The 21,469-nt window shown below is 44.6% G+C and overlaps 1 long non-coding RNA gene across 1 annotated transcript in view; it reads right to left on the bottom strand.

Moving 5' to 3' along the window:
- Positions 1-202: 202 nt before the first annotated feature.
- Positions 203-21,469, bottom strand: part of LOC142007027 (uncharacterized) — a 34,742-nt gene continuing 13,475 nt past the window's right edge. Inside the window, exons 2-3 of the long non-coding RNA XR_012643885.1 lie at positions 19,414-19,492; positions 203-236 (exon numbers count right to left, since the gene is read on the bottom strand). This is a non-coding gene — a long non-coding RNA (uncharacterized LOC142007027). The remainder of the gene's footprint in view (positions 237-19,413; positions 19,493-21,469) is intronic.

The following is a 21,469-nucleotide window of genomic DNA, read 5'->3' as shown; positions in this document are numbered from 1 at the left end:
ACGCCAAAGACAGGAAGTGTTGCCAATCCTGAAATAAGCTATCTAAAGAATTATTCAGAAGGAAAAAGAAATGAGAGCTATTTACACATGAAAGCAACAAAACATACTCACAGATGAGTTACCATCTAACTCCTGAGAGTGACAAAGTTGTAGTGATTTATTAACTCCAAATGTCTTCCAAGCTGGACCGGGAAGTAACCCTGGGGATCTCTGGTGTCAGGTTGATTTCTCTGGATCTGGGAGAGTTCAGACAGCAAGAGATGGAAATTTTGTTTTATTTCCTTCATTCAGCTTCCAAATCTGCAGAAGGAACTTCCTTCCATGTAGAATTTCCAAGGTGCGAGAGGGACATTCACCAGCCCTTCATTTTCTGCTGGTCCTTGAAGTCCTTTCTGATTTTGATAGGCCCTTTGCATGGGCAAAACTTAATTTTCTTACCAGATGAAATATTGGCATTTCACATGAGAGCAACCTTTGCAGTGATTTACAAGCATTTGATATAGTATGAACGCTAACCACATTCTTATAATACCAATAGTTATGCTCAAAATACACAACACAAACCATGAGGAAGGGGGTGAAGAGGGAAGCTAAGATTTGGCTCCTACTATATCTGAACTTCTGAAGTTCAGGATGTGAGGAATGGCCCATGCAGCATGTATCTGAAAATAAGGGGCTGGAGATGGAAGAGAGGAGCTGAATCTGTAATGACTGAGGAAGCTGTCATGTAGACTAATCGGTTATCAAGTCACCTGGCCAGGATCTCTCGGCCGGTTAAGCTCCCATCAAGGTGGCTTGTAAACATGGCCTTACTAAAACCAAGTTATGAACTTGTGGGCTTCAAATCCCAGCGGCGAAGCTCTGAGAGACAATTTCCTTCTCCTTTGGGAGCCACTCCGAGCAACTAAGCAAAGTTTGACCCTGCCCATGTGTCTGTGTTTATTTGGAAAACAGGGGAAGATGATCTCGCCTGCAGCACAGACTACAGGGGAACCTTGGAAGGCCCCTTACATATTTGCAGTCAGCATGCCTGTTATTTCTTTCCAAATTTAGTAGCAGGGACTTTTCCCCTCTTGCTTGAGCCTGGCTAGAGGAAAGTGTCCAACTGTTCAGGGGCATAGTGATGACGCCAAAAGACACATAACACTTTTGGCAGCCCCCCTGAGCGCTTGGCATTAGTTAGGCTGCAACTGTCCAAGCTTCTGGAAGACACTTGACACCAGCAGTTCTCTGCAGGGGACACTTTGATCTCACAGCATTACATAGCAGCTTCCTATAAAACATTCAGGTTTCCCCAGATAGAGCGAGAATTGCTTATTTTCTTATGACCCAAGTCAGCCTTTACTGCAAGAGACAAGAGTGGTTTTATGTTTCCAATAATCTTGTATTTATGATGAATGTATGTCCTGGTTCAGACCAACTAAGACCTTACAAAACCTTCCCACAAAAAGTGAACTAAACTTCCATGTAATTATCTATGTAATTGTAATATGGGTGCTTTCCATATATTGCACCTTTAAATATGTCCAGAGGCTACTGTATGTAGCCATAGGTTTCCATTTTTTATTCACTTGGTGTGGATTGTCACAAAGGTCTAAATGTAGTGGAAACTCTTCCATTTAACATTGTTTCTTCCCCCCTCCCCTTTTTTTTTAGTAGTTTGAAATTTTCTGATGTTTCAACAAAACAAAAATATTTTTTTCTGTTTTCCAGGATTTGTTGTTCCAGTTTTTTATTTCTCCCTGATTTTTCTGCCCTTATACTTTTTATTTTCAATGGAAAAAGAAAAAAAAATGATGGAAAGGAGGAAAAGGGAGAGGAAAGGGTACAGACATATAAAACAAACTTGGACAACTTTCCATTCTCCTTTTCTGTAGATTTTTGGATTTTTTTTTTCAGTATTCAATGGGAAATCTGATTTTTTTACAAAAAAATGCTAACATTTTGAGAAAAATAAAGCAGTTTAGTTTGTTTTGGGTTTATCTGGCTCTGCAAAGGGTGCATACAGAGAGAGAGAGAGAGAGAGAGAGAGAGAGAGAGAGATGCCTCCTTCTTCTTTCTTCTTTATTTTTAGCTAAACTAAATTAAAAGGGTTTATCTGCACTGTACAGGTAGAACATTTCTAGTATGGCACTCTTGGAATCTGACTAGTACTGAATGAGAAAAGTCGCCAGACCATGGGAGGTCAACACCTCCTAGAAGCATTACCAACACTTCCATTTTTTACTGGGCTCTTAGAAGACATTTAGGGGTAAATTACAGCTAAATAACAGCACAGAACTCCGAAAGCCAGGACTGGTGGCTGGAAACAAATGTTATAGGACCACAGGAAACTTGGCCACACCCATGATAAATGGTCGTTTGGCTACCTAATATCATGCCAGATTATGTATGTTGCCAGATGAGAGATTGCTGGATTAGAGAGGTACAGTCGGTAGTTGATGACTCATGACTGACCAGCGTCAACTGATTCAGGCTCTTCAGGCTCCAAGCAAGGGACTGGTTTTGGGTTTGGGCTGCAACCAGAGCTCTGGGACCCTCCCACCTTGAAGGGTCATAAAGCCCAAGGTCCAGCCTGAGATCAAACACCCACACCTGAATGAAAAAGCCCCTGAGATGGAGCCCTGCATGCCCAGTTTAACTGGTACAGGCCAACTACAGGCTTTAATTGCCTTGTCGATATACCCAGAGTCATTCAGATGGAAAACACATGATTGTCCTTTGTGTATGGAAAATGCAAATCAAGCCCAGATAACTTTCCTGAGGCGGGAAAGTGTTTGGATCATCTTCACTCCTGTTTTCTTTTTTTAGTTCCCTGTGTGCTTTGATACTTGCAATTGCTAGTCAGACTCATAGAAAGACAGGAATTGCCCTATGCAATCAGATCCCTAGTTTCTCTCATCCAGTAGCCTGCTTCTAACTGTGCCCAGTGCCAGATAATTCAGAGCAGAGGTGCTGACTTTGTGTATACTTCAGGGCTGGAGCACCCCAGAAAAAAATAATGGGTGCTGAGAATTCACCAGCAGCCCTGGAGATCATCTCCTCTCCCATCCCATCCTGGTGCTCCCTCCATCCCACCAGCTGTCATCAGCTCTTCAGTGGCCTGTGGGAGGGGAGGGAAAGGAACAGGATCAGGAAGAGGCAGTGGGAAGGGCTGGGTAGAGGTAGGGTGTAGTGTAAAGAGGTGGGGCAGAGCTGGAAGCTGAAGTGTTGAACATCCCCCAGGAACAGGGGAAATGTGTACCTCTGCTTCAGGGAGTGGTATTAGAAAACCCAGAGTGGAACATTGTGGGCGATATTGTATGTGGGTTGTACAGCCATGAAGGGTAATAAGCTGGGGGAGTTGTCTTCAGACCCTGAGCTCACTTCAGAGAACTGCCTACACAAGCAACCTCTCATGCCCCTATGAAGTCTACTTATAATGTGGCTAGCTGCATATGTGGGGAGAGAAGCTTCTGCTGGGCTGATATGTCCCTCTCTCTCCCTATTATGTATGTGGGAAGGGGCATGGAATGGGCAAAGCCTGTGGTCTGGCCCCAATACACCACTCAAAATGACTGCATTGTGCCAGGCACAGATCTGACCCAGGGCACCTCCCCACCAGAGTGAGAAGAGGAGGAGGAGATAGATCGGATTCTCCAAGTCATGATCTGCCTCCCAGCTTGCTGTTGGCACAGCATAACAATGTGGTGTTCCTTGATAACGGCTCCTAGCAAAGCTGCAATTTAGCCCTGTGGAGTAATCTGCCCATAACAGAAATATCTTCTTGAGTCAAAGGAATGTGTGGCTGGGAAAGATTATGCATTCTTATAAAAATCATTGTATTTTCATTCTAATGTAACTGGGGCTGTCGTCAGCCACACAGACATCTTCTCCTTCTTGAACGAGGCCCATCCTCACGAATTTCTGTGGGGGTGTATATGCCTTTTTTTTTTTTTTTGTAAATGTGGACTGCAATTTTTTAAAATGTAAAGGAGTTCAAAATAGTAGTGCAATGAGTGTGCATAAGAGAGGTTAATGAAAAATCTGCGTGGAAACTGATTGGTAAAATGATTTTGTTATAACATACTAACAATTTATACAGAATTAAAAATTTAATTGAAATGACCTACTATGCTCTTGCTGTAATACCATAACTGAAAAACAGTATTCCAAAATATTCCAGGCTTTGTCTTCATAGTTTTTCAGTTAAGACTATAGATAGGCTAGTAGTAATGAAATACATTTTAGGTAACAGCAAATTTTTCTTCATGATAATAAATTCAGAGCAGTGTCTAAGACACGTTTACAGTTAGTTGCTAGCTGCCAAGGGCATGCTGGGAAATATAGTCTTTTTACTGCTACCAGGCCAGCTTGCGAGGCAGGGAGCTTACCCAGGGACTACAGCTCCCAGGATGCCTTGGGTTCCCCCATCATGCCTTGCAGACTCCTCTTGCACAGCACAGCAGGGAGGAAAGGAGAGAAACTAGACACGGGGGAAATGCGTTTGCACCCTTCACACCCCCAATGCATATCACCTGTGAGCCATATAAAACTCTTGGCCTCTATCTAGTGCCATCCAGTGGTAATAGGTTTTAAAGTTAATTGTGTGATGTGTAAAATAGATCCTTTTAAGACAGGTTGCTTTTCTGTGTTTGTTCCTTTGCATGTCCCTTATTGTTTTATAATGAGAGAAGACTAATAGGAATTCTCACTCTATCTCCTCAATCTCATTCCATGACATTCTCTATACCATTTTCTACATTGTTATTTTGTATCCTGTCGCTGTATCCTACCCCTTCTCTTTCACTCCTTCTTACGCTTAATAGCACCGGTCTCTTGAACCTTCCATGACTTTCTATCAACTGTCTCACGATTGTCCTTTTTTCTGCCATCTCCTTTATGAGAAGGTTCTGTTCAGATGTTGCCCAACTTCTTGGCCTCCCATCTTCCAAGAGCTCCTATTTTGTTCTTTCTCGACACATCCGTGTAATTTGAAGAGGAAGGCCAGACAAGGAGCTGAAGAAAGGAGACCCGTAACTCTCTGGCATGCCAGCTGCTCCAGCCAGTCACTATTCTGATGACACACAAGCTCCGCCTAGTGAGCTGTGCAGGTGTTCTCAGCATTCCACATGTACACCTGAAGGGTGGTGCATTCCCCCACCCCCACCCCAGCCACTTCACCCCAGGGGCTTTCCAGGTACCACACAGTACCGGGGCGTTTGGATGAAAGAGAAAACCGGAAATTCTGAGCTAAGCCTAAAGCCTGTTCACGTAGGCTCTTTAAGCAGGATTTGTCTGCTGCAGTTGACATTTGCTCTGCTTGCCAAAGGATTTTCTCTGTGGGACAGAGAGAAGAGGGGAAGCTTCTACAGGGAAATGTTGGAGTGGAATCGGAGACTTGGGGAGGCAGGATGAGTGCCAGCAGAGGTGACCATGCCTGCAGGGCAGGAGGGTTATAACGGGGAGCAGATAGAGGGCACCTGGCTTCAGCAATCAATATCTAGAGAGGCACATGATCCATCTAGGGGAGCATGTGACCCCACATGCACCCTCCCCATACCTCGATTATGGGCCAGCAAAGCGATGGCACTAAGGCCAAGGACGGAGCCGGGGGGCACATCAGAGGAATATGGCATGAGAAAGGGTCAGGGAGCGAGCGGGGATCAGAATCACAAAGAAGAAACTCCAGTTCATGACCAAAATAGGAGAGCCTCCCTCAGCTTCCGAGCATAAAGGTTGTGCACATTTTGAGAAGACCTTCAGCATGGCCCGGTACACTTAAGCCGAACTGAAAATGTTAGTCACCAGCACTGCAATGAGTCATGCCCCCCCCGCCCCCCCTTCCAGCCGGGCGCCACTGCTGATGCCTCGTCAAGGCCAATGAAAGTACAGATGAAGAGGAAGGTCGAGCTGAGGACAGCACCACAGGCTGCTTCGTGCTGCCAGGGAATTTCTCAGCTTCTCGCTATGTCAAGGCTCATATCATGAATCTTTCACATGCAGCAGTCGGTGTCTGAGGAGAGGAGCAGCGACCAGCTGGGGGAAAGAGACTGAGGGGAATTCCTTCTTCAAGCAGCCTGCCAAGGAGGGGGTCCTCTTCTCAAGGGAAAGAAACAAACAGCACCAGGAAAAGTGCCCGACAGATAGAAGAGGGGAGCCCTGCATTCGCTCGCTGATGGACAAATGAATTCAAAAGTGAAAATTGGCAGGGAAATCACAACTGCATCCCATTCCGTGTACAATAACGGGTGGGATACCAGTTCATGATGGGGGTTAACACCAATGGACATATGGGAACCAAATACTGGGCCCACTGACGTCATTTTGCCATTGATTTCAATGGATCTAGGCTGTTAATCTTAGGCTTGGTCAGGCTTAGGCAGTGAAGGTCTGGAGAAAGATTCTGTCAATCTGGAAATCCTAAATTCAAGCCTGAGCTTCTATCATTAACTTGCTTAGTTGCCATAGGCAAACAACTCCATCTCTAGGCCTCTTTCCATCAAACAGCAAGTAACTAGAGGCAGGCTGGAGTTACTTCGTTACTAAAAAAATGTTAAAACTTTTTATCTGAGAATCTTTTTCATGTTAAAGTGGGCTTTTTCTAGAAAAAAAAAAGGTATATAAAACAGGGATAATTATACTTATCTTTTCCCATCTTTATCTGTTTCTTTCATAGTGGTGCAGCAATTTCACTATCGTTAAGGCTGGATCATGAGCTATTTAAAGATCAATATTTCTAAATGCTCTAAAATTCAATGCTTAGACAGATTCCTTTGACATTTGGTGCATATAATAAGGGTGCTGGGTAAGGTTAGAACTCCAAATATGGGGAGTTGTCTTTGAACCAGACAAAATCAGATTTTTTTTTCCAAAAATTGTCTAGGTTTCTTCATTTAATGTTTGTTTTTGTTTGTTTCCCACAGAGCTAGAGCTCAAACAATTTGTGTGAGACCATTTTGACTAACATTGATCTATAAAGTGTTACCTGAGGTAGTACACAGGACACATTGAATTTTGGGGGGACCCAAACAAAGAATGGTATTTAAGAAAAATGTACATGTTTTACAGCATGCATGTGCCAAGGCAGAAGAAAGCCTATAGGGCTTTCATTTCCCCAACTTCGTATATTTTAAAGATCAACCCTCATTATGCTCTAAAACAGGGGTCAGCAACCCCCCCAGCACATGTGCCAAGAGCAGCCCATGGGCTGATTTTCATGGGCACGCGAGGTGGGAGCTTAGCCCTGCCCCTTATCCCCCATGCAGGCAGGAGCTTGCTCAAAGCCAGGCCACCTGTGCATTAACAAAAGACCAGCTAATACTATCAACCGCCACCTAAACGGTAAAGTTCTGCCTCTGTTTAACGAAGCTGTTGTAAGTAGGACTGTTAGTGACTTTAAAAAGTATCACCAGCACTGAGACCGTACATAGAGGTCAAGAGGTCAAATTTCAGCACTCTGCCTTGGAAAGGTTGCTGACCCTGCTCTAAAATCTTAATGGTTATTTAGATGCCTTTGAAATATTGTGCATTTCATGCGGTTCAGGGTCACTTTTGTGGTTCACATTTGGGATCATTTGACCAAGAGGTTCCCCTCTCCCCATCCAAAAGTTCTTTATTTCTGCTCCCTTGGATTATTAAAGTGAGAGGTACTGACTGGGAGAATCACAGGCTTCAGTGATTCTGATGGCTGTGAACTCACCCTGCAATAACACAACTAAGGGGACGTCGGCACTTACGGGAAGATTGACGCTCTGGTGGTCGATCTTCCCGGGTTTGATGTAGCATGCCTAGTGGAGACGCACTAAATTGCACTGTCAGGGCACCGCTGTTGACTCTGGTGTTCCTGGCAGTTGCAAGGAGTAAGGCAAGTTGACGGGAGCGTTTCTCCCATCAGCCTCCTGCTACGTGGACAGTGGCAAAAATCAGTTTTAGTGAAGTTGACTCCAGCTGCACAATTCTCATAGCTGGATTTGCGTATCTAAAAGTGTGTGGGGGTGGGGGGAATGTAAGCAAAATATGTGGGGGAAATGCAACATGTGAATGCTTCCTGAGAGGGAAGGACCATTAGAGGCTGGGGTGGGGTAGAGGGGTTGGGGACTGCCACAAGAGGAGGATGATCATGGCCAGGAGGATAAATGGGGAGGGGAAAGAGGTTGCAGGCTCATATGAGGGAGGTGTGGCACCTCTGAGTGCTGTGATTGTATCCCAGCCACCTGAATCTCCCAGCTCTGCCAGTGTAACCCAGCCCCTCGACACCCCCTGCGTTCACCCTGTCCCTTTGCACGCCCCCGCTATGAAAGCATCTCAAACCATCCTGCTGCCACTCCTCCACCATTGCACCCACCTCTCAGCATCTCCTGCTCTGCCAGTGCAACCCAACCACTCTGCACCCCAGCCCCTGTTCCTCGCAGGTGGGTCAATGCACACCGACCTTCTGCAGCCCGCAGCTCTGCCAAGGCACCGCAGCTCTTTCGCAACCCATTCGTTCTCTTCCACAGGATTTCCCCCTAACACTTTTGAAGGGCGCAGAGGGAGACTACGCCCCAAAGTTGCCCATGCCACCTACCCTCGGTTCTCCTGGCTCTGGCAGTAACCAGTGGGAATTGTTTGTATTCACTTCAGATGCAGGCAGGGTGGCAGGTGTACTTACACCAGTGGTTCTCAACCACATGCTGACCAATCAGCACGCAGCCACAGCCCATGTGACAACTTAAGGGGCTCACAGGCAGTGTATATATTGAATGAGGAGGTGGCCCACATAACACAGGGCTGTGTGTGTGGCCCAGCATGGTAAATAGGCTGAGAGCTGCTGACGGCTGTAGTTGGTGCTGCTTGTGAAAGGTGTGTTTGTGATAAGAGGCTGCCTCTGGATTCCTGTGAGGAGTGCGGCAGGGCTGCGCCAGTGAGACGAGGAGCTCTCTGCTCTGCTTCTGGCAGTGTTGTGAGGAAAGAGAAATGCTGCATTTATAGCTGACAGCCCCAGTATGTAGTATTTCAATATAGAGCCAAGCAAGTTATATAATTAGCAGGGTGCAAGGGTTTTATTACAAAGGTCAGTAGCAAGCGGGGATATGACAGCAGTCTAAGCATTTATTACCTCCGGGTAAAGTGAGTGCAGCCAGCGTCAGCTGCAGCTGTACTGAGTGGCAGAGGCAGGAGACAGCTGTGCTTGGTAGAGGCATGTTTGTGAGCTCTGTGGATTACTTGGAGGTGCATGGCAGAGCTGTAGTTGTGATAGGAGTTGGCCTCTGTTTTCCACACTTTCATTTCAGTTTACCTTCAAGATGCAGAGTGCATGGCTTCTGTACAGAATAGGGTAGGTTTTCTGGCTGCAGGGCACAGGGCTTTTATTACAAAAGATATAGTTAGCAGTGGAGTAGAATACGAGAGGGTTCTATGGAGTAAATGAAAGTTAAGTGAAAGTGTAAGCAGATATGGCATCCTGAGAGCAGGTGTAAGAGAGTTGTAACAGGCTGTGAAGTGGTTCTTAAATTGTACATGTGTGGTATGCTTCCTGTGGAGTTGGCAGACTATGTGAGTATATGCCAGGATCTGGAATATCTTTAGTCTTAGAGTGACAATGGCTGGTGTGAATAGGTGCATACTGGGGGCATTGCTCAAAAAGGGTACAGAGAAGGTGACAGGGTGAAACCTTTTGTTTTCTTTCTGTTCTTTAATAATGTCAGATGGAATCCTGTGGGCAAGAGTGAATCCGGTATAAATGGAGGTAAAAATCTTGTACATTTCAGCACCCGTGAGGTTGGCAGAGCAAAATTATGTGCATTAATGAAGCGTATCATGGCATCGCTGAAAGAGGACAGAGTTAAGGTTGTATAGGTAGCCTTAACTGTGCATTTCCAAGTTTTCCAAAGTTTGAATTGTGCTCATCTCAACTTTTTGCAAGGGCTGATATATCACCAAGCAGTCTTAATTCTGCATGAACATGGGTTTCCCCCCGCCCCATAGATGCTAGACAAATGATCCACTAGTCTAGTGTCTTGCCTCTGAGTACTGTCAGAGTGTCAGGGCGCTTTCCCCACTCTGTTACTCAGAGTGCAGAAAGTGGGGGCCCGCAAAAACTGAAAACACCTGGCCTGTGCAAAGGCTTTACTTTGCAAACTTCCCATTGTCACAGATCCCATGAACCCTGGAGGGTAAAGCTGCCACCACCCCAGTCTTAGAAAACCCCTTTAACCCAGACACACTGGGGAATGTCTCTCTGTAAACTCCAGCTCAGTTCTCCCCTTACAGAGCGCTTGAGAACAAAAGGGGCCGTAACTTGATAGCTGGCCTTCTAGCCTAAGGCACACCCATATGCAGACCCTTCTCAGGCCACAGATATCAGATCATTTGCTTAAAACAAGGTAATTTATTCACAAAACAAGAGGAAATAAATCATCCTGGCTACAACACAGAGAAAATACTTCCCTGGGATTCAACTTAAAAATAACAGGGGAAAGAAATTACGTCATTAACCAAAGCCAAAGAGAAAAAAAAAAGAACAAAAAAAACCAGAGATAACCAGTCCACACCAAATTCAAAATAACCATAGTCTGATCACATCTAGCTCCACATTTCCCTTCGACTTACATAGCTATGGTTGATTTTGAGACAGTCGTGATATTTGTTGGCTTCATTCCAGCAGCCTGGGAGACATGCTTCTCTCTCTGCCTTCCCTCTGCATCAGCCAGAAGACAAAGACCCCTTAAACAGCAATTGTTCTCCATTCAAAAAAGTTTTTCTTCCACCCATTGGCTTATCTAATTCCCCTCCACCCACTACCACCACCACACTTCTTCCGCCTCCACATTTCTGTGAGTTCTCTGGAAGGATTAACCCTTTCCCGGCATTCATTCATGACAAAGATACCATGGCTGTGTCTACACGTGCACGCTACTTCGAAGTAGCGGCACTAACTTCGAAATAGCACCCGTCGCGGCTACACGCGTCAGGCGCTATTTCGAAGTTAACTTCGACGTTAGGCGGCGAGACGTCGAAGTCGCTAACCTCATGAGGGGATCGGAATAGCGCCCTACTTCGACGTTCGACGTCGAAGTAGGGACCGTGTAGACAATCCGCGTCCCGCAACGTCGAAATTGTGGGGTCCTCCATGGCAGCCATCAGCTGGGGGGTTGAGAGATGCTGTCTCTCCAGCCCGTGCGGGGCTCTATGGTCACCGTGGGCAGCAGCCTTTAGCCCAGGGCTTCTGGCTGCTGCTGCTGCAGCGGGGGATTCATGCTGCATGCACAGGGTCTGCAACTCGTTGTCGGCTCTGTGTATCTTGTGCTGTTTAGTGCAAGTGTGTCTGGGAGGGGCCCTTTAAGGGAGCGGCTGGCTGTTGAGTCCGCCCTGTGACCCTGTCTGCAGCTGTGCCTGGCACCCTTTTTTCGATGTGTGCTACTGTGGCGTGTAGACGTTCCCTCGCAGCGCCTATTTCAATGTGGTGCTGCGCAATGTCGATGTTGAACATCGACGTTGCCAGCCCTGGAGGATGTGTAGACGTTATTCATCGAAATAGCCTATTTCGATGTCGCCACATTGAAATAGGCTACTTCGATGTAGGCTTCACGTGTAGACGTAGCCCATATGTTTCAGAGGAAAATGGTATGCCCAGTCATGCCTCACCACAGTACACCTAACTGTGCAATGTTCTGTGATGTGCATGAGAGGGAGTATTTCTTCCTGACCCCAGGTGGTGACCAAATCATGGCCTGAAGCGAAACGATTGATAGCATTTATAAGTCTCTTGAGAACAAGTCCCCACGAGATTCCTGGTATTACTACTCTCAGTGTGTGTGGGGGGGGGGAGCTGCACCCCAACCTCTCTCATGCAATTTCAGTAGCATTTCTACATTAAGGAAACAATTCTGATCCTTATCAAAATAAATAGTAAAACTTACATTGTCCATAATGGTTCAGGCTTGCATGCGTAAAGGACCAGCTGATGTTTCTAGCCTAAATTAATCTACTGACTTGAATGGTGATACACCAGAGATGGATTTGACCAAATGGTTCTGCTTCCCATTTACAGTAAGTCCCTGTAACACTGCTCTAGCCATATAAAGGGGCCTTAACGTGGTTGTCAATTTCAATCGGAATACATTGTGTACTCGAGTGCAGTGGTTCCCAATATTTTCACCAGTGCGGACTCCCAGTCACGCCCCATACCATTCCTGGACCCCCCCCGAGAGCCAGTTCTAGCCCCTGCGTACGCTTCATTACATGAAAAGGGAAACCACAACATAGGTTTTCAGATAACAGATCACAACATCGTTGGAAGATAATTAATTTTAAAAGAATAATTGAATGTAACTTTGCAATTTATTTATTACTTATTTTCCATAATTATTTTTATTTATCTTTTATTTTTTTTCACAGACCCCTGCAACATGCTGGTGGACCCCTAGGGGTCCGTGGACCCCAGGTTGGAAACCACTGCGTCGCGTATAGGAGAAGGGTAGTATATCTTCAGTTTGTGAGCCTTCTAGTGGCTTTCGCCACGTTGCATGTTTAAGAAACCATTAGAAACTGCCGTCTGGAGTGTATTTGTGTAGTTAGGCCTTGTGCATGGTGTAAATTCAGTTACGTGATCCTGTCACACCCATTTAGTTCCTTCATATCATGGGGCTGTGCAAAGTGCAAAAGATACAACCCATTTCAAGCCAGCGTAAGGTCCCTTTGCTCCATCAGAGTGGTGTAAAAGAACCTGAGAGTGGAGGAGAATCTGGCCCAGTCTGTGTTGGAACTCGTGTCTGCATTGATATAGAGCACAGATGTGAGCCCTGGCAGGCCTGGGTTTCATCAAGCATGGGCCTCGTAAAATAAAGCCTGATGCATCGCCGTGGCAGAGCAAGCTCGCCTGGGAGGTGAGGAGAGGGACACTCTCTCTGCATCACTGCCAGCCTGCCAGGGTACACGGAACCACTGGCCGCCTGGTGCTCACTCCCCTGTTCCATAAAGGCGGGAGCTATTTGGACGCCTTCCAGCAGTGCGAGGCTGCTTGTGTTCAGCAGTCCTGTGATAATGACTGTAAAAACCCAGGCTGTGCCAGACCATGGAAGAGAAAGCAAAATGGCTGCCATCAGGGAAGGTGGGTTGACAGCAGCAGCAGCAGCAGCAGCAGCGTCTGCCTAAAATTGCCCTGTTGTTTCAGTGTGGGAAGGAACAAGAGTAAGAATAGCAAACTGATTGCTCTGTTTTTAACGTGTGATCTGATACCTGTCCCATTCTGGCTTTATGGCTCTAAGCTGGTTACTTCCTGCAAATAGGGCTTGTGTCCCAGGGGTTCCACTGGTATACTTGGAATCATGCTTATTTAGCTAGAGGAGAGATTATACATTATGTAGACTGAAATTCAGAATGGCAAGAGCCAATTTATCTCAGCTGGCAAATAATATTTTGCCTAAAGACACTCACAGGTAATAAACTGTGAGTCTCTGACATTAGCCGAGGCAAGGTATGTCAGGAACATCAAAAACAACAAGAAGTCCTGTGGCATCTTATAGACTAACAGATATTTTGGAGCATAAGCTTTTGTGGATGAAGACCTGCTCATGCATCTGACATGATGCATAAGGGGCATAACTTGACCAGGGACCTCAGACAGAAAAGCAGAATAGGGCCGTGAGACACCTGAACTATAACTCCCCAAAGGCACAGCAATAGGGTTTCAAAATCTGTGAGTTTAGTTTTTCAACGTCACCAAAAACTCTAAACTCCGACCTGCTCTAGAATTTACTTCTACCATCTGTTCAAATGTGAAATAAGAAAATGGCTGCAGGGCACTTCTTAGCAGACAAGTGACTACACCAGAAAAATCAAAACCACAGCTGGATGTATTTGACCTCACTCTGCTAGTTTCACTCGCTACTGCATTTTGGAATGGACACATGGCTGTAAAAAGTCATAAAAACACTGGGACAACTGCATGTTTTCTTGTCAGAATCAAATTTGAATTGTAGGAAAACCATAGGAGGTCTTACCATAAATAAACCTTTCTGAGCCCAAATCAGACCCAATCTTGACAAAAGGGATGCTAATTTGTATAGTGGGGAAGGTAATAGGCCTAAAGCCAAACCCTAAACACTTTACATAAAAGAAACCACTTCAAGTTAGGGGATGCACTAGCATCCCCAGTACCCCTAGTTTCAGCACGGTCTGACAATTTAACAGCTTGTAAGTGAGATGGCTGCCAGCAAATGTAATCAGTACAACCCCTTCCGTTCCCCTCAAAGTACCCATCATGTTACACCTACTTAGATTCCACTTAGCAAGCTTACTTAGGTCAGATGTATGCCTAAAATGCTGAAGCCCTACTACTGCCAGCGCTTCAGTGAAGATGCTACTGTGCCCATGGGAGGGAATCTCCCATCAGTGTAGTTAACCCACCTGCATGAGGGGCAGTTGTTCTGCCGACAGGAGACGCGCTCCCATTGACATAGCAATGTCTATACTAGGTGTTAGGTCAGTGTAGCAGTAGGTTTTTCACACCCCTGCATAAGGCAGTTATACTAATATAAATGTAGAGGAGAGACATGGCCTAAGACCTGCTTACCAGCATTTAACTCACCCCACCATTTGTCCCACAGTGCCCGAGGAAGTGTTATTCACGCACGCAGGGCTCAGAGTGTAGCGAGAAAAGCAACTAGCAACATGGTGCAAGGATGTGTGAATTCAGGATGTTCATCTTCACCATTAATTTGCACCTCCCTACATCTTCTGGCTCCTTGGTACATGAGTCACATCAACGTAGACTCTGCTACACATTGCTAAGTAGGCGGAAGTAGGCTTTGGGGAGACAGAGTGTAATTGTGCATAATTCTTCCCTCAGTTAAACCCTCTCCTCTCTGCTGTAAGAGCCAGTTCTCAGTTCTGCTATTCTTGTAATGCCAATGGAAGGATGGCACAAACAGGGAAAGGGAAATATTAGAAGTAAGATCTCCAGAGAGCTGGGAGAAGGAACCAACCCTTTGAAATCCTCTTCTCCTCCAAAATAGGAACCAACCCCTAAGTATTCAACCATACAATGTGTCAAGCCCTAGATTTGCAAGTAACCTGCTTACACATACAGTGTATACCCAGGGTGTCCAACAGGCTAGCTACGTGGTTGTTTAGTTGGAGGAGTGTGGCTAGTTGATGTGAACAGTAAATATATTTTCAGAATAATGTGGCTAGTTTGCTATAGCACTAGCCACTATAATGGGCACAGCCATGGAATTCTACTGCTTTAGAACTGCTTGGACACCAGGGCTATGTCTACATGTGCACGCTACATCGAAATAGCTTATTTCGATGTAGCGATATCGAAATAGTCTATTTCAATGAATAACGTCTACATGTCCTCCAGGGCTGGCAACGTCGACGTTCAACTTCGACGTTGGGCAGCACCACATCGAAATAGGCGCTGCGAGGGAACGTCTACACACCAAAGTAGCACACATCGAAATAAGGGTGCCAGGAACAGCTGCAGACAGGGTCACAGGGCGCACTCAACAGCAAGCCACTCCCTTAAAGGGCCCCTCCCAGACACAGTTGCACTAAACAACACAAGATCCACAGAGCCGGCAACTGGTTGCAGACCCTGTGCATGCAGCATGAATCCCCCGCTGCAGCAGCAGCAGCCAGAAGCCCTGGGCTAAGGGCTGCTGCACACGGTGACCATAGAGCCCTGCAGGGGCTGGAGAGAGAGCGTCTCTCAACCCCTCAGCTGATGGCTGCCATGGCGGACCCCGCTATTTTGATGTTGCGGGATGCGGATCGTCTACACGTGCCCTACTTCGAAGTTCAACTTCGAAGTAGGGCGCTATTCCCATCCCCTCATGGGGTTAGCAACTTCGAAATCTCGCCGCCTAGCGTCGATTTCAACTTCGAAATAGCACCCAACACGTGTAGCCATGACTCGCGCTATTTCGAAGTTGGCGCCGCTACTTCGAAGCAGCGTGCACGTGTAGACGGGGCCCTGGGGTTTATACCATAAAAAAGAACAGAGCAATACTGAGGAAACTAAATTCATATCCCAGAACCCAATTCACTGTTTGTCTTGGCTAGTTATCTTGTAAACACTTCTCAGAACAGGGCCTTGCCTCTTACAGTGTTCGTACAGTGCCTAGCATGACAAGGCCCCATTCTAGATTTGGAGGATTCCTGTCACTTCTATAATATAAACAACAGTCATGGTTCTGTTGTCCTCACTCACATAAAGGCACTGTGGGTAGAGGCAAGTGCCGCTCAGTGTAAGGGTGGGAGACTCCATCCCTGAGAGTCTTTAGAGCATTGAAGTATCGGACCATAAAAACTGCTACACTGGATCTGTCCATCTAGTCCAATAGCCTGTCTCTGACACAAACCAATACCAGAAGCAGCTGAGGAAGCATTTAGTCTGTATCTCAGCCAAACAGTGGTTCCTCCAGTGCACAACACCCTCTGCTCTCATGGCACTTGATATGAAGACTCCACTTCAGTGAATCACTTCCATACCTCATGCACCCTCCTTAGTTTCCCTCTGAGCTCCCTCTCTCAGGTAGTGGCCAGGGCCGCTCCCTCTTGGGAACACACACACACATCACACACTTGAACTGTCCCTTTTATCAGTCTTTGTCTAAAGAAACAGCTGGCTTCTTTCCTCCAGCATTATGTCTGGGTTTTGGTTAACAGTCTGTAAGATGGAACAATATCCCAGGTATTCTATCCAGAGCTTTGGGTGTTAGAAATGAATACAAGGGCTTGATTCCAGGAGGTCTACGGAGTAAGGTGGGTAGAAGAAGGTACAAGTCCAGTTATTTCTACAGGTTGAGCCTGGGGTATGGGTTACGAATTGCCTAAGTACAAACCCATCCAAGATGCTTGGTGCATATTCATGTGGCTAGCCCCCATGCATGGTATGTCTCCTCACACAGGAAAACACAGCCCCTGCCTGAAGTGTAAGCAAGCCCTCAGGGTGGCATGCGTACAAAAAGTCTGTACAAAAAGCACAACTGAAACTGCATCACCCACACGAAGCATCCAGATGCCTGTTCTGTTTCTTCTGTTTTCATGGGCAGTTTCCATTCTCCCACGATTATTTCAAGATTGAAGATTATTCCATAGCGTAATACGTCTCATTAGCAAGTTCTTGGTATTTTTCATAGAAAGTCCTTTACTGGATTTCATGCCTAATTATAGTACTTTTACCACCCTAAATTATTCCCTTTCCACCTTGTTGTTTGCGCGCTTCATCTAAAAACAGACATTGGCTTGTATGTCTTAGCTGTCATGCAGCCAGACTATACAGTACATCTGAGACTCTAGTGCAGACCCTCACATGTACGAAGGTGCCTAATTCGCACTGGGAATTAGGCACTTAAACACCTTTGAGGATCAGGGCCACGCTGCTTTCTGGAGAGGAATAAAGATCATGGTAATAGGCCCCTTAGATACATTTGCCACAGACTTGAGTGGAGTTGTAGCGGCTTACAGGAGCTGAATATGGCCTAAAGGGTCTTGGACTGAATCAGGCTAACAGAACAACTAATCTGACATTGTATTACATCCCTGAGTTGAACACGTTCTCATGCATCATCTCTTGTCTTCAGGGCACATTGTGCCCTCCTGCTGTCCTGTGAGGTCATATCCACTTTCCAGTGCCACCACAGGGCACAGTCTCATGCTGTCACCCGGACAATGTGCCCACAGATTGTACAGGAGTGATGTCAGGATGGAAGACAGCATAGGAGAAACCTCAGAGAGGCAGAGAACTAACTCAATGGCATCTGCCTGGAATCTCTCAGAGAGGAAGGGGTGGAAGAAAGGAGTGTGACCCTGGTCCTCAACGGTGTTGAAGTGCGTAATTCCCAGTGAGAGTTAGGCACCTTCGTACACGTGAGGGTCTGCACCAGAGTCTCAGATGTCAGTGAGATACTGAGCAACTGTAGCAACAACAGGATGGAGGAGAAATGATTCAGTATTTGGTGTATCTGTTTTGGTCACTGTCTGACTTCCTGCTAGGTTCCTATACACTACATTGTACTTGCTTTTCAAATCGACCCCCTCAGGGTCCTGCTCCCAGTGATTGAAATTTTGATTGGATGGGAGCTCAGAAAAACTGGATTTTTTTTCTGCTAGGGAAACAGTTTATTGACTTTCAGCACTATCTTTTCCTTTATTCTCTTATTGGAACTGTTTGTGAGTTTTCCACAGTTTTTTGTTCAATACTATTTGCCTTCAGGTAGCAAGGGTTATTTCCCCGCTTTCTCTTTTCCCAAATGATTATGCTAGAGCAGTACAGACCAGAGAATTACTGAATACACCCTTCATTGCAGTTCCACCAAACTGTAAGGAAAGGAGCACATCAGGCTCATGGTGAGCCTCACTGGAGGAAAACCATTGTAAAGAAAACACTGCAGTGCCTGTCACGGTGGGCAGGAGGGTTTTATATTAAAAACTAAACATACAGATTGTACTGTACTCTGTACTACAGCAAAGAACTATTTAGAAGCAAATGAGTGTGCACATATCTGTAAGTACACATACCCCATATCACCATTTGTGTTGACACAGCTCCTATCATCTTGGTGATGCTTCATTTTAATTAAGTTGCTTGGGTGCTTATTTAGTCTGAACCTCCCAACCATTTACTTTAGATTATGAGCTGTCTGGGGCAGCATCTGTCCTTTTCGTTTTGTGTTGGTCCAGCACCTAGCTCCATGGGATCCTGGTCCACGACAGGGATGCCTGAGCACTACTGTGATGCAATTTATTGGTGTCAATATTATATTTATTATTAATAATAAATATTTGTCCATCACTAGTTCCATAGGCAACACAAAACCAAAGGAGTACAATAAACCATGCCCTCCCCACATATGCAGTGGAACCTCATTGTCATGAATACCAAGACAGTGAGCTTACATGGTTGGTCGGTAGCTTACAGCAGGGCTAAGCAAACTTTTTATGACAGGCCACGTTTTTCTTCCCTACAACTAGCAGGTCCCCCCACCTGTCTAATGTAATCCAAGCCAACAGACATTTCGGTTATGTTCATATGAAAAAAAAACCTTTTGGCGTGTATAAAAAAATAAGTCTGTAGAATGTGAAAACTTTCTTGATTGGCATATAACTGTGAATTCACATTAAAAGAGTAATATATTTCAACATTTTTAATGAGAAGGATGGGCCTGAGACCCAGCCGCCAATCGTGCTGTGCCCCCTTTATGAAATTTCATCCCCCCCCCCGCAGGTGATCCACCCCCCCACGTTGCTCACCCCTGCCTTACCATATGCCTACAATACACAGGGGATCAACACTACCGTGATTGATCCACTGGGCATTGATTTATCATGTCTGCTTAGATGCAATCAATGGATCTCTGAGAAATTTTCCATCCACTTCAGTACTCCACCCAAAATGAGAAGAGTAGCCGGCATCGATGGGAGAGCAGCCCCTGCTGGCCTTACCGTATGCAAGATGCTGTGGCGAGTATGTCGACTTCAGCTATGCTTTTTAGCGTGAGCGTAGACAAGGCCTTAGATATCCCTAGGAAGAAAGAAAAAGAAATTCAGCTTAGATGTGTAGAATTGAAGCTACCTTGCCACAACTTTGGGAGGAGAAGGAAAAGGGGAAAAGGAACAAGATCGAGCTGCACATATGATATTCATCCCCTAGCCTCAGTGAGCAGGAACAGATCCGTGCTGAGCAGTGTTGTTTCTCTTTAATGGGAAGGCATTGGTGCTTATGTTTGTCATGTTAGCTCCCTGATGCTGCGAGGTTATACATTTTTAAAAGTAGCACAAGTAAAAAAATAGGATTTTACAATCAGACAAGAAGAGAGAGGTAATACTAAAAGTTGCAGAGAACAAAAGCCCCCAGGATAAAACCATTTTATTGTGAAGCACTTTGAGACCCACTGAGGAGAAGTACTATAAAACAGCTAGACATGATAGTGATGTTGATGGTGACACAGACCAAGTAATATTCAACTCCATTATCCTCCTACTCATACAAAGCCAAGTTGACAAAATCGGACCTGGCAATAGACTGTGTAGTTTATACACAGGCCAAAATCTTTGTTATGAACTAAGGCCCTGATTGTGCAAAAGTTTACATATGCCTAATCTTACATACAAGAGCAGACTCATTGAATGCATAGTGGTACTATTCGTATGCCTAAAGTTAAGCATGGGCTTATTTACAGGATCAAAGGTTGTAAGTAGATTCCATGCTTCAAACTATTAGCATGCTTTTGTTCTATTTTACAAATTTTTGAAGGTGAGGAAAATTAGCTAAGTTTCTGCTCTCTGTCTTAACTGCTACCTTAAATCACTCCTGTTATATTTTTTGTTTCAGAAATGTTCCAACTTTTAGATGAAGACATTTTTGAAATTTTCACCCACTAGGGCAAGTCAAGGTAGGTAAAAATCAAGCATTGTATTTTTTAAATGAAAACCAGGATTTTTAAAATTTAATTTTTTTTTAATTTAAATGTCAAAGTTTTTCTTTTTAAAAAATAAATCTGTTTAAAATTCAATCTGAATTGGACAATTTATGCTAAGGTATAAAGCCTCTATTAAATTAATTTAAATATATAAATACTAATATACTGAATAAATGAGCTCCACACAGAAATTTGACAAGTGTAATATGTTATTTTATATAAAATTAGTGGGAAACCATCTTTCACTAACTTGTGAAGCCAAGATTTATAAAGGTGGCACAATATGACATGAACTAAATTAAGTATCCATATCATTTTCATGATTTATAATGCAGTGAATTCCAAATGTCAGCACATATACTCTCTGTTGTGCAAAGAGGCTCTTGCCTTAATTATTTTTTATTTCAGTTTATCAGAAATCCTTTTATTTTCCTGTTTGCAATCTATTGTATCCATCCCAGACATCTGGGATTCTTCAGCATGGCTTCTATTGTAGATATCAACAACAGGAAAGTTGGAGAGGAAAGAATTAAAAAATAACTTTAAAATGCTGGTTTGTGCTTCTTAGAAATTCAATTTCTCTCCAAGTACAGATTACCTCAAATAATGAATAAAAAGTTAATAATCATTTAGGTAGTAAGAAATGCACCAGTCACATCTTCTAACAAAATAAAAATGTAGAAATTATGAATCTGAACAAAGGTATGTTAAGCTACATAATTGCATGACTATTTTCCTGGTTCTAAATCTCATGAAAAGCTATATTGAGTGGTTAATAAGGAAATCTACATATTTTAATGATTATAGCAATTGATGAAAATGAAACTGCAAAATAGAAGTACAAACAGAAAACATAATTAAAATTGGTTATTTAAATGAAGGGTTTTGGCTTTATTTTTTATTTTTTTTATTGTCTGTTATTTTGAAATAACTTTGCTGTGTAGACCTACCCCTCCTCTTTTTCTATGTTACCTTTCTTGATGTTTTATTTGTGTCCATTTATTCTTTGCTGCAAAGACTTTCTGGTTTGGCCAGAGTACATGGCAGAGGGGCATTGCTGGCACATGACGGAATATATC

Source organism: Carettochelys insculpta, chromosome 1 (assembly GCF_033958435.1).
Source record: "Carettochelys insculpta isolate YL-2023 chromosome 1, ASM3395843v1, whole genome shotgun sequence".
Taxonomy (NCBI): domain Eukaryota; kingdom Metazoa; phylum Chordata; order Testudines; family Carettochelyidae; genus Carettochelys; species Carettochelys insculpta.
The sequence above is the reverse complement of the archived record's forward strand: the minus strand, read 5'-3'. Positions and strand labels throughout refer to the sequence as shown.